The sequence below is a fragment of the Mus musculus genome, chromosome 7 (assembly GCF_000001635.26).
Source record: "Mus musculus strain C57BL/6J chromosome 7, GRCm38.p6 C57BL/6J".
NCBI lineage: Eukaryota > Metazoa > Chordata > Mammalia > Rodentia > Muridae > Mus > Mus musculus.
In genome coordinates, this window is record NC_000073.6 from 36,674,985 (window position 1) to 36,688,357 (window position 13,373).

Below are 13,373 nucleotides of genomic sequence, written 5' to 3' on the forward strand. Positions count from 1 at the left end.
AAGGAAGGAAGGAAGGAAGGAAGGAAGGAAGGAAGGAAGAAAGAAAGGAAGAAAGAAAGAAAGAAAAGTACTGGGGAGATGACAAATCTCCAGCCCCCACATAAAAGTCAGCCAGACAGAGAGGCAGCCTGAATCCCCAGCACCCAGAAAGCAGAAAGAAATGGGGTCACAGAGGTAAGCTGGCTACCTATACAAGCCAGAACCAGCCAGTCCGGGTTGGGCAAAAGACCAATCAATAAGCAAAGTGGTAAACGACCGAGCAAGACTTCAGGCCTCCACAGCACAGACACACGTGTGCGTGCATATACGTGTGTACCTACATCCACGTGAACACAAAGGAAAGCATGCCTACAGCACATGACAGAATTGCCCTGTTGAGGTATTAACTCCGCAAGATGCTTTATTGTCTCCCCAGTTTGCGTTTTAGAACCATTTGTGGCATGGTCACTAGAAACAATAGCCCCAGAATCACCCACTCAGCCCCTGTTGGGAGACCTGGGAGTCTATTGAAAATAAATTAGTAATGCCTCATTCTCAATGAGAAAAGTCTCAGGGAGATTTATAATTTTATTTTTTTTTTCTAAGTGCACAGAATAACATAAATCAAAAGGAGCAATACCCTACCTTGTGTTTTGACTACTCTGACCCTCTTCAACCTCTGCCAATTTTTATCTCATTTTTGTTTAACTTTATACATCAGAGTTTAATTTGAGAGCTGGTTCAGAAGACAGTGATGTATAGGTTATATCAAGTGTGGCCGAAATTACCCTGTCCCCAGGGACTTCAGAATGAAGGGAGGGTCCCGGTCCTGTGGCAGGGGTGGAAGAGGAATGGTAGAGCTTGCCCCTTGAACCCATCCTCCCTCCACCCAGCCACCTTCCCCGCTGCCTCTCATTTATTGATTTGGCCCCATTTGAAGAGCTCACAAGATTGCGTCCATTCAGAGCTCATGCCTCTGCCCAGCCGCAGGCTCTCCGGCATCGGCTGCTGTGGACAATGTCATTTTCCAAACCTGAAAAAGAGTTCTATTAGCATTGATTTTTCCTCTTTAAATTGTTATCTTCTCAGGAAAGTGTGCCCAGTTGGCAGCGTCGTCTGTCTAGCCCAAGAGGTTGCTGCACTGGCTTGTCTGACATGTCCAGAGAGATATCTGACATCTACCTCACTGGGTTCATGATGAGAACAGATGAAGGGGCCAGGCATGGTGGTCCCAGGCTTGTACTAGGGGAGCTGGAACAGGAAGATAGTCATGAGTTGTAGGCAACTTGTTTGGAATTATAACTATGTCCTACCATGCCCAGAACATTTTGCTGCCTCTTTTTTTTTTTTAAATAAACTTTACCTTTTTAGGGCTCAACCTTTTAAAATATGCTTTCTCTTCTGGCACTTGTCACAGTTTGAGGTCACACACTGGGTGGTTTGATTCATGTCTGTCTCCCCTACAGGATCCTAAAGATATGGTCCAGTTCTGCAATTAAACTCGAGGGAAATTTTTCTGTGTGTTTATTTGCATCTAAGGATGGGAATAGGGTTGAGCACATAGGAAGAGCTCAATAATAACTATCTGTGATTGGGGTGTGTGTGTGTGTGTGTGTGTGTGTGTGTGTGTGTGTGTGTGTGTGTGTGTGTGTGTGTAGGTCCAAAGACAACTTTTGGGGGTTGTTTTTATTGTGGGTTCTGGAGAGTAAAGTCGGGTTGTCAGGTTTGGTGGCAAGTCTTTGGCTGTCTGGTTCAGAAAAGCTGAGGAACCGGACCAGGAGAGCATTGAAGGATGGAGAGACTTGGGAGCTAGGTGATGATGCCAGTGGTGGTCAGAACTTTCTCTGGTCCTCTACTGTTCTATATGGGGTCCACTAGCCACATGGGTGGCTATTGAGGCCCAGAATGTGTGAGTTCTGAACTGACATGAATCCTATAGAATACATGATGGTTTTCAAATGTGTTTTTGAAAGAAATGTAAAATGTCTCCCTAACAAATTTATATGTTGGAAAAAAACTCTTCCTATAAATAGGAATAAGAATAATTAGGGTTGAACTTGTATTCTTTTGTGGCTGGAGCTATGTTGAACATTTTACCACCTAGTAACTGTATGGGAGATGTCATCCTGAAGAAGCCATCTAAAATATGTTTTACAAATATCTTTATATTCGTTATAATATTCTGCAGCAGAACAGGAAGAAAACCTAAACAAATACAAAATCATCTAACTACTTAAAGAGTGGGGTGATAATAATAACAAGAGAGATGTCAGGGCTGGAAAGCTCCTCAATGGTCCCTTCAGCTCCCGAGAAGCCACTGCCCTCTTCTGACTCCCACGGGCACGGCGTGCACATGCGTAAACTGGCACACAGATGAACGCACACACACAGAACTAAAACAGAAATTTCTATCTTCTTTCAAGAGCTGTGATAATAATACAATGGAGTGACACATAACCATCAAAAGTATATCAAAGATTAGAAGATGACAGAATATAATAAGAGTCTCATAAAAATTCTAACTCTGCATTGAGTTCTCCACTCAGTGTGGCCCTCACTACAGAGGAGAAGCACACAAGGAAGGGAGGGGTGGCAGTCAGGTCGAAGGGCCAAGCTTTGACTGGGGCGAGGATGGAGGATGGTTTTTCCTTTCTACTGAATCTAGTTTAAGAAGCTTTTGAGAAGAGCATTATAGGGACATCAAATAACAGTGGCTGACCTGGGATCTGCCTAAGCTGCAGGCAGTGGGTTTGGTCACTCACGAGATCCCTTTGAGGCACACACACATACACACATCGAACCCCAAGCTTTCAGGAGTACCCTTCAAGCCCTGGACTTGGCAGGCCTTTAGCCAAGGGTCTGCTTCTCCAGTCTACCAGTGATTCCTCCACAGACTGAAAGGTCTTGGGCATAGGTCGAGATCTCTCTCTCTCTCTCTCTCTCTCTCTCTCTCTCTCTCTCTCTCCCTCCCTCCATCCCTTCCTCCCTATCCCATCCCCCCCCCCCACTTCCCTCTGTTGCTAGTTGAGCAGGTACACTGCCAGAATCCAAGCTTCCCAATGTGTTCCTCTTCTGCTGTTTTTCCGCCTTAGAACCCCCACCCCCACCCCCCAGAGCTAAAGCCTGGAGGTTGACCCAGTCAACAGTTTCAATGAACTACCTTCACCACTAGTGTCTGCTGGGGCGTTTGCAGAGCTCAGGCAGCAGAAGAGGGGAAAGAAAAAGTAAGGACAGAGGTAAATGCTACTGGTAGGTCTTGGGTTGTGACTCTCTGGAAGAACAAGCTTTCTAGAGGAGATTCCAGCTTACTGCTCTGGGTTCCTTGGCTCCGTTTCTACGGGACTCCCGACCTCAACCGACTTAGTGTCCCCGACTCCCTGATTCTCTCCTGCTTTCTTTTGCAAATCATCTCCTGTAGAAATCTTTTGAGCGATCATTTGAATTTGAATGTTTCCTCCTTTCTCACACCAAAATCCTGCCGGAAGGTGAAATTAATTTAAAATACAATGTTAGGTGGCAGCACAAGCCTGTAATCTCAATATTTAGGGAATTAAAGTTGGAGGAATAGAAGTTCAAGGCCAGCAAGTAGAGTTTCTCGTGTCCCCCCGCCCCCTCCCGCCCCGCAGTGTCTGTCTGTTCCCCACTATGTACAAAGAAGAGGCACAAACACAAACGTAGGGACTACTTCTGAGACTACCAGCAGGCTCTGTGGATAATGCTGGAGCAAACACCTGCATTCAAATCAAGTTAGGTCAGGAAAATGGAAAGGGGCGGAGACAGAGGAAGAATCAAGGGGCGGGGCAGGGGTGGGGCAGTGAACTGTGAAAGAGATACAACTGAATAAAAGTAGAAAGGGGGCCTCCTGGGGGAAGAGAAAGAGAACCAGTAACTTAGAGACCAAAGGAGAGCGGAGGGGCAGTGAAGGAGGGGTCCCGAATACGAAAAAATCTGTATGAAAAATGCCATAAGGAAACCTATTACGTTATTTGTTAAATTTAAAGGGGGGGGGGACTGGAAAAATGGTGTTGTGGTTGAGTGTCGCTGCTCTTGCAGAGGACCTGAGCTGGTTGCCAGTGCTCATATCAGGTGGCTCACAACCACTTATCGCTCCAGGTCCAGGGGATCACACAAACAGAAGCATCAAGCCATCCACCTCTACAGATGCCACCCCTGAGTGTGGGGTGGGTGGGTGAGGAAAGAATCGTCTTTCCAACCCTAGGCTGACAAGAGTTTCAGGCAAAACCCCTTACCTAGCATCACCCTGGAAGCCACAGCAGGTCCTTGTGACGTTCCTGAGTAGAAAAAGGGGTCCTAGCAGAGCAAAGCAGGGCCACACAGTAGGAGACAAAGAACATTCTGAGAAAGAAAATCACTTGTTTATTTAAATACTTCACTTATGCAATACACCAGAATGAGAAATACTAGCATTTGCGGCACTAATCAAAAAACGGGAAACGCATGATCGAGATGATAGGAAAGGATGGTGTTTGCAATAAAAGTCGGCATCCTTAAAGCGCCACTATTTCAACCTCACCATGAGAGCCTCTTGTAAAAGCTCTTTGCAAACACCCCCTCAACACACACACACACACACACACACACACACACACACACACACACACACACCCTCTTTGTTTCTTTTCTTTAGAGAAGTCTTTCTCCTTAACTCCCTTTGGGAAACTTCTTATAAATGAGGATTTGCATCTCAAGGGATTCCTCTGGTTAGGAAAGTGTTTTATTAAAAAAATATATGTTTGCCACAGAACGTGGAGCGATATAATTAGCTGGTCCCTTCTGTTTTATTTTAAAAGGCTGTACGGCCAAGTTCTAATTAAACATATTCTCAGGACCTTTGAAGTGAGAAGGTGCCTTCAGAATCTCAAAAGGGGCGCTAAAAATGAGGAAGTAACGGCTTAGGGGGGTAAGCCAGAAAGCTGGGCTCTGGCCAGGTCACCAGGCACGTGGCACGGTGGCCTCCTCCTTTCTCCCCACCTCCCTGCTGTGAACACAGATCTACACACTTGCATCACGCTGCCGCTGGTGGGATGTGAACCGCTGCCCTGTGTTCTCCGGGATGGCGGGGGGGGGGGGGGGTTGTCACACAGGAAATGAACTGATTTTGTTTAATCCGAGGCTGCCCGAGTCGCTGGCAGGGATGCTGGGGAGAAGAATGCGTAACAGCGTCATCTTTCCAGCGCGAATTGCTGAGATCCCTGCCAGCTAGGGCATTCTGATGTGGATCCCCTTCCTAGTTCTTGCCACAGTGGCCTAAGAGTGGTCCAAATGATTACCTCACTTGAGTTTCTAAACTCGGGGATAAAACTGTGTTCTCTGACATGCCACATAAAGCTTGGCTGACTCAACCTAGACAGGCAGTGCCCTATCTGCATTAGTAGTGCTTGTCTCCCTCGTGGGAGAAGCAAGTGACCCAGGACTAGAAGTATTCTGTCCCCATTCAGGATAAGCTAGATCCCACGGGAATCAAGAATCCAGATGTAAACCCATCCGATCCAATTTAAGCTGTCTGTATGCTCTTGGACCTGTGGCCTTCCTCTGGAGTATGCTCATCACACTAGGGGGTCTCATCCTTAAAGAAACAGGACTCTCTCTACCCTAGCAGCAGTCCCGTGTCCTGAGTTCCTCGGCTCGGGATGGGGTTTTGTTCCCACCTCCCCGACTCCATGCTGGGATTTTTGTCTGACTTAAGCATGTTGTGAAGTTCATATATTCAACCGCCCTGGTGTGCCTGGAAAACAGTGTCACTGTATCCATCGCTGCCTCTGGCTCTCACTGCCCCACTCCACTTACCTCAAGGATCTCTGAGCCTTAGGTGGAGGGGGCTCAATAAATAGGGATACAAGAGGGAAAGGGGGGGGGACTAATATGGCCAAAATACATTGTACAAAATCCTCAAAGAATTAAAGTGCAATGTGTATATGTGAGAGAGAGAGACAGAGACAGAGAGACAGAGAGAGATCCACTCTAACTTCACACACATATTTATTAAATATACACAGAGTTCAGATATATTTCTTCCCAAATCTCCCACCCTGACATACTGCATAGTACCCTCTCCCTCTCTCTAGCACCTTTATGCCCATTAGAATCTCTCTAGAAGTATGCAGGTGTTTGCCCTTGTGGCTGACAGAGATGCAAAGGGTGTAAGCCCTTGGGACCCACTGAGTGGGTCAGCTGACTTTGGAGATGGCTCAGCAATTAGGAGCTCCTACTCTTCCCCCAAAAGACCTGGGCTTGGTTACAGTTCCCATGTCCTGAGACTCACGCCCATCAGTATCTCCAGTTCTAGAGGACTGAAGCCTTCCTTTGGCCTCTGCAGGCACCTATACATATGGTGGCATATATGCACACACATATACACATACTCGAATAAAAAATAATAATGGCCACACCTACTCTAGTAAGGCCACACCTCCTAATAGTGCCACTTCCTGTAGGTCAAGTATTCAATAAAGCTGAGGTCATAGCTTCCTGGTAGGGTCCTTGACTTGCATGCATGGTTTCAACCCCCAACACTGTAAAACAAGAAAAGTATCTGCCTGTCTGGTGATGCGGCTCAGCCGCACTGCGCATGTACAGTGCACGAAAGACCCTGGATTCCAGGTCTAGCAGCACAACAAAGGATATTTGGTTGTTCCACGTTCTTCTTCCTTTCTTTGAAAAACAATTTTAATTGATCTCTTTTATGTGTATGAGTGTTTTGTCTGAATGTATGGATGGTACCATGAATGTGCCTGGTACCCATGGAGGTCAGAAGAGGACACTGGATTCCAACAGTAGTGAGCTGCCCTGTGGTGCTGAGAGCCTAAGGCAAGTGCTCTGCAAGAGCAGTAAACGCATTAAACAGCTGATGGACCTCGAAAATTCTTTACCTTTTTCCCTTTCTTTTTCCTTCCTTCCTTCCTTCCTTCCTTCCTTCCTTCCTTCCTTCCTTCCTTCCTTCCTTCCTTCCTTCCTTCCTTCCTCCCTCTCTCTCTCTCTCTCTCTCTCTCTCTTTCTTTCTTTCTTTCTTTCTTTCTTTCTTTCTTTCTTTCTTTCTTTCTTTCTCTTTCTTTCTTTCTTTCTCTCTCCCTTTCCTTCTTTCTTTCTTTCATTTTTATTTTCTGTGGGTTTTGTTGTTGTTGTTGTTGTTTTGTGGGTTTTTTGAGCTATGTTTCACTATGAAGCCTTGGCTGGCCTCAGACTCACAGAGATCTGCCTCCTCCTGCCTCCTCCTGCCTCCTCCTGCCTCCTCCTGCCTCCTCCTGCCTCCTCCTGCCTCCTCCTGCCTCCTCCTGCCTCCTCCTGCCTCCTCCTGCCTCCTCCTGCCTCCTCCTGCCTCCTCCTGCCTCCTCCTGCCTCCTCCGTGGTGGGATTGAAGGTGTGTGCTAGTATACCCCAGCCTTCTTTGGTAGTTCCTTAAAGAGCTAAGTATGTTCTTACCATATAGACCCATCAACCACACCCAGAAGAAAGGAAAGGGTGTGTTCTCTCACACAGAACCTGTACCTGCATATTGATGACAACTCGATTCACAAGGATTCCTGATTAGCGGATGAGTGGGTCAGCTAGCTTTGGTATATCCACACAAAGGAATGCACCTTTGGAAAAATGTGAGATAGCTTATGGATTCAGCATCGTCCAGTCTCAAATGCCTTGTGTTAACATAGAAAGCAGACTCCCAAAGTGACACAATATGCAACTTCATTTATTCATGCTATGTTTTAGAACAAGTTTGGTGAGATAATGACTAATGTGTCCTCTCAGTGGTTCAGGTTGAATGGGGGTTTTGGCCTGAGGGACTGCAAGGTAAGGATGGGTGGTGAATAACTTGCCTATAAAAGGGGAGCCAAAGACAGTTTGGTCTTGTGGGACATTTGAGATGCAGTTTTGCTATACAGCTCAGCCTAGTCTTGAATTTTTAATCCTCCTGCCTCAGTCTTCTGAAGTGCTAGGATTACAAGCAAGCCCTGTGTCTTACTTAGAATGTTATTGCTGCAAAGAGACACCATGACCATGGTGACTCTTATAAAGGAAGGTATTTAATTGGGGCTGGCTTACAATTTCAGAGGCTTAATCCATTATCATCATGGTGGGTAGCATGGCAGCATGCCGGCAGACATAGTGCTGGAGAAGGAGTTGAGAGTTCTGCATCTTGATTGGCAGGCAGTAGAAGGAGATTGTGTGCCACACTAGGCAGACCTTGAGCATAGGAGACCTCAAAGCCTGCCCCTAGTAACACACTTTTCCCAAAAAGGCCACACCTACTCTAGTAAGGCCACACCTCCTAATAGTGCCACTTCCTGTAGGTCAAGTATTCAAACACATGAGTCTATGGGGGCCATACCTATTCAAACCACCACACCCTCCCAGGCCTGGTCTGCTCCAATTCTTGATCGCAGTGGTAATAAGAGTTTATGTATTTATCAGAACCAGGAAGACTATATGTCAAAAGTGAGTTTTACTTTATGCAAATTACAAAGATTAGTTTTTAAACCAATGGATAGTGGTGGGTATGGGAGCCGTCTGAGGTTGACTCCCCCCCTCTGGTTTTCTTGGGGTGATTGGTAAGCCTGTGTCTTCTCCAGTGATAGCTACTGATTCTCCTTAGAAGTGGTCCTTGAAAACTGAAAGGAAGGACTTAGATTATTCGTGATGCTAATGTTTTATAATTTGTGTAGAGGGGGTATGTGTGGCTTGAACCCTAGCTTGCGCTAGCATTTGTAATGCTCCTGCCCCAACCTCTTGAACACTGAATTACTAGCTGAGAATGGAAAAAGTTTGCTTTCTTAATCACTTTATTACTATTTCATTCTTCTCCCATTCGTTGGTTATGGGCACAGATGCATGGTGTCATATTTCATGTTTGATGGCCTCCTCTTGTGCTTCTGAGATGAAACACCCATGAAGTGAGGTCATGTTGGAGGCACTGGGTAAGAGAGAAAGAAAGAAGGCAAGAAAACCAGATTCCTGTTGATGAAACTAAGCCAGAACTTGGGATATCCTTATACCACAGAGACCTGGAGTATGTGTAAACTGGGGAATCCTTGGGCTGTAATTGGGAAATCTACTGACATGTCTCTGAAGTGGTCCATATTCTGACAACTTAAGACAACTGAGCAATAGAGGGTTTTCCAGAAAAGTTGGGCATGAAGTCTCACCATTAGCTGAGGAGCAACTGGTTAGTGACGCCTACTGGGAGAGGGAGTTGGCTTTCTTTAAGGGTGTGTCCCCTGGTGGGTCTAGTGTTCCAGTGGATGATTGCACAGCTAAGAGAGTACAGACAGCATTGAGGGGGCTGGCTGGGTTTGAAAAGACATAAGGATGCAAAGTTAAGTGGATTTGGAATGGGAGTAGATCTGGGAGAAGATGGAGGAGAGCGACTGGTATGAAAGCCTCAAGTTAATATTAATAATAGTAATAAATTACATATACATGTAGAAAACTAACTGAACAGAGGCTAGGGAGAAAGACAACAAGCAGGAAGCTTTCCTGCACGGTTCTTTCTTATGCTATAGTTCCTGTCCTTGCTTCTCAAAATGCTGGACATTTGCTACCTGAAAGTATGAGATGAAATAATAAGCCCCGCCCCTCTGCCACATGCAAAAATACATACATATAAATAAATAAATAAATAAATAAATAAAAAGCAAAAGAAAAAAGAACCGTTCTTGAAATGATACAAAGCATGTATCCAACAGAAGACAAGAAGAGGATGTGAAAAGGCTCGGGAAGCCAAATGATCGAAAATAGAAACAGGTGGTGTCAAACTCATTACAAAGCACGGAGAGAAATGTATACATCAAGAGATGGCAGCTCTAACCACCAGATTCAGAAGTACTGAGAAGGAGAAGAACCACAGCTAAAAATGCCTCCTTGCTGACAAGGATGAAGAGTGAGGGGACACAGCAAACCTTCTTGTGAGAGCGGAAATAGATGTAGCCATTTTAGCATGGCTATGTCAGACACTTGCACACTCTGCAACCCAGCCACCCCACTGCTGCAAATGCACATCGGAATGTGTGCATTCTCACAGAGGATTGCACTCCCATTTCATGTTCAGAGACGGGATCTGTGTAGTATGCAGCCTAGGCCACTCAAAATCACCTTACTACAGAATTCTGACATTACAACCACAGGATGTCTAGCTGTCGTTTTGTTTGTTTGTTTGTTTATTTTGTTCTTTATTTTTAAATCATAACCCCCTGGAAAAGAAAAAAGTAGAAATAAACACAAATGCCTACTGAACTTTAATGTATCCCTGGTACAAAAATTTGAAAACAAACCAGCTATTTATGACCACACCGTTGAGTCTCATGGACACTATAAAGTAAAGGACACAATACAAACTGGCATTCAGTGTCATCCCACTTACACCTAAGTGGGCAGTAACAAGGAGAAGCACAGTGGTGGCAGGGCCCTCCAGGAAGCGGGGACTAGAATTAGGAGTTGGTGGGGATTTTCAGTGCTGGCTGCAGCAAGTGCTCACTGGTGTTCAAAACCTCTTCCCCACAGGGCTGAGGCGCAGCCTCACTATGTAGGTCAAGCTGGCTTCAATTTTGAAATCCTCCTCTCTCACCTGTTTGAGTATTGTGATTACTAGCTGAGAACTGAAACATTTATTTATTTATTTATTTATCTATCTATCTATCTATCTTAATCATATTTAAACATGCTCTAAACAGTCCCACCTTTCTTTATCTTACACCATATATATATGTATGTGCATATGAATGTGTAAGAGTATATGTGTGAATGTGTACGTATAAGTATATATAGTCACTATGCGTGTCAGGTTCTTTTTGGACTCACAATCCTCCTGCCTCAGCTTCTCCAGTGCTGGGAGAAGGTTTTAAACTTTTTTTCTTTGCTCCTCTGTGTTTGTGAAGTGTCTCACACACGGTTACAGGAAGCCAGCAATGAGCCAGAGGAAGCGTAGAAAAACACCTAGCAGGGAAGGATGTGCAAGAAGCCATTCTAGGCACTGAGTCCTCGGGCAATACTTTCCAGGAGAAAGAGAGCACCACCGTGGCTCTCCAAGCCTGGTTTCTCCTATCCCTTGCTGTTCCTGCATCCAGAGACCTTTTAAAGGTATATGCTTTTAAGCAAAGTATCAATTCTGTCTCTTGCACTTAATGAATGTTAATCTTACAGAGTGCTCTTCATGATTTAGTACATAGCTTGGAGCAGATTTATTCTTATACAAGTCTACAAAGACTTAAGGTGAGTGCCAGGATCCAAGAGCTTCTCTTTGCCTAGCGAGTTCTCAGCTAAACCCTCAGAGAGAAGAGATTCGGGGAACCACACCCATTGCCTCTTGGACAATAAACACATTCTGCAGGGGCTGAGCATCAGCTTCATGCAGTTTCCATGCAGCAAAGTCCCTTCGTGTTCTCATCAGAACTGACTAGCTTACTTTTTATTTTAAATGTAAGTCAAATACATCCATTTGCAAGAATGCATTGGCTTGGACAGGTGAAAGTGAAGTGGCCATCAGAAGCTGAGAAGCTGAGACCATGAACCAGGGAACAGCAAGCACGGCTGAAACGCCAGCACTCAGGCCAGAGATGCTCTTGGGGCGGGAGAGCATCTCCAGGTCTACAGGGTGTGTCTGACCCGAAACAGATCACTGTTAGAGGTAGCAATGATTGTGCCTCAACACAACTGTAAACTTACTTAAAACATTATGAGGTTTGTTCTCAATCTATTTTCCTTTGCTTTGTGGAATCTGACCATGTGGTTCTCTGGCATGAACTTTGTAGATGACAACGTGTGCCACAGTATCAAAAGGTTGGACACACCTGGCAGGCTCTAGGCTACTTTGGCCTACATAGTGAGGCCTTGTTTGGACACTGTCTGAATCTTTTGTAAAAGTCAGGAACATGTATAATAAATGGAGGGCATCAAATGTTTAGGGAAATTCATTACTCAAATAAATCTTGTCTGTATTTTCCTATAAAGAAGTTGTGTAGTAAGACTGACAGAGTTCATGTATCCATGTAAACCCAATTCCCTGAATACAAGTTATATGAATATAAATGTATGCAAATGCAAAAATATACAGTACATGTGAATACAAATGTACATGAACATACATGTGCAAAAGATAATCAAATAAATACAAATATAAACATATACCCACATACATAGACAGATTTCAGGGTAAAACATGGGTCTATATTATGTGTGTATGCACAATTTGGATCAGTGGAGAACTGGTGAGGTGGCTCGGTGAGTTAGGGGTGCTTGCTGCCAAACCTGATGACCTGAGTTCAATCCTAGAGACCCCTAATAGAGAGAGACAAGTAACTCATACAAGTTGCCCTGTGACCTCCACGTACACACACACACACACACACACACACACACACACACACACAGAAAGAGAGAGAGTGCGCGAGAGAGAAAGAGAGAGAGATTAAATAAACAAACAAATGCAATAATTTTTAAAATTTCATGTGTATGGATGTTTTGCCTACATGTGTGTTTGTGCACCATTACAACAACTGCTGCCCAAGAAGGCCAGACAGGTCACTCAGTTTCCTCGAACTGGAGTTAAAGATGGTTGTGAGCTGCCATGTGAGTGCTGTGAAATAAACCCAAGCTCTTTGGAAGAACAGCCAGTGCTCTTAACCATTGAGCCATCTCTCCAGACTCTGTGTGTGTGTGTGTGTGTGTGTGTGTGTGTGTGTGTGTGTGTGTATCAGAGGCAGGGATGTCACTGTCTAACATTTATCTGTGACTCAGCTGTAGAGCACCTGCCTCACCTGTTCACGGCCCTCTGTTCATGCTCAGCAACCATCACCCCTCAAAAAAAAAAAAAAAAAAAAAAAAAAAAAAAAAAAAACAGAGAGAAAGAAACTGAAAAGAGAAGAGTTGAGGATTTGGGTGGAATTCACCTATAGCTGAATAATTAAGGAACAGCTGCATCCTCAGAACAAAGTGACCTTTTCATCAAGTTACAAAACATTAAAGGTTAAAGAATGTTTGAAAGGAAGTTAATACTTTTAAAAACACTGGAAAAATTGAAATCTGCTCCAAGGCCTGACCAAAACTGAGAGGAAAGTGCCAGGTGGTCCTTGGGAGCCTCAGCCAGTTTAGCTTTAGCTCAGAACCATGAATGAAGCTGCCTCCTCCTCTTCCTCTTCCTCCTCCTCCTCCTCCAGAGCCGGGAAGCAGGGCTTGTAACCCATGATCTCACTGCACCTGAGCTCAGGAGAGGAACCCCCTTAGCAGGCTGCTCCTAATTGCAGTCTTGGAGCCATACTCCTCTCTCACGAGGAGAGCAAATCAATGGGAGTGTCAAATTCTCCCAGCTTCTATTTTCCATCTGACCTGGATGGTGCAAATTCCACTTGCCGCTAACAGGGAAAATAGAAATATCATCGCAGCGCAGC

At 44.9% G+C, this 13,373-nt stretch overlaps 1 protein-coding gene across 4 annotated transcripts in view; it reads right to left on the reverse strand.

Moving 5' to 3' along the window:
- Nucleotides 1-13,373, reverse strand: part of Gm36722 (predicted gene, 36722) — a 71,736-nt gene that overhangs the window by 48,498 nt on the left and 9,865 nt on the right. The window lies entirely within an intron of this gene.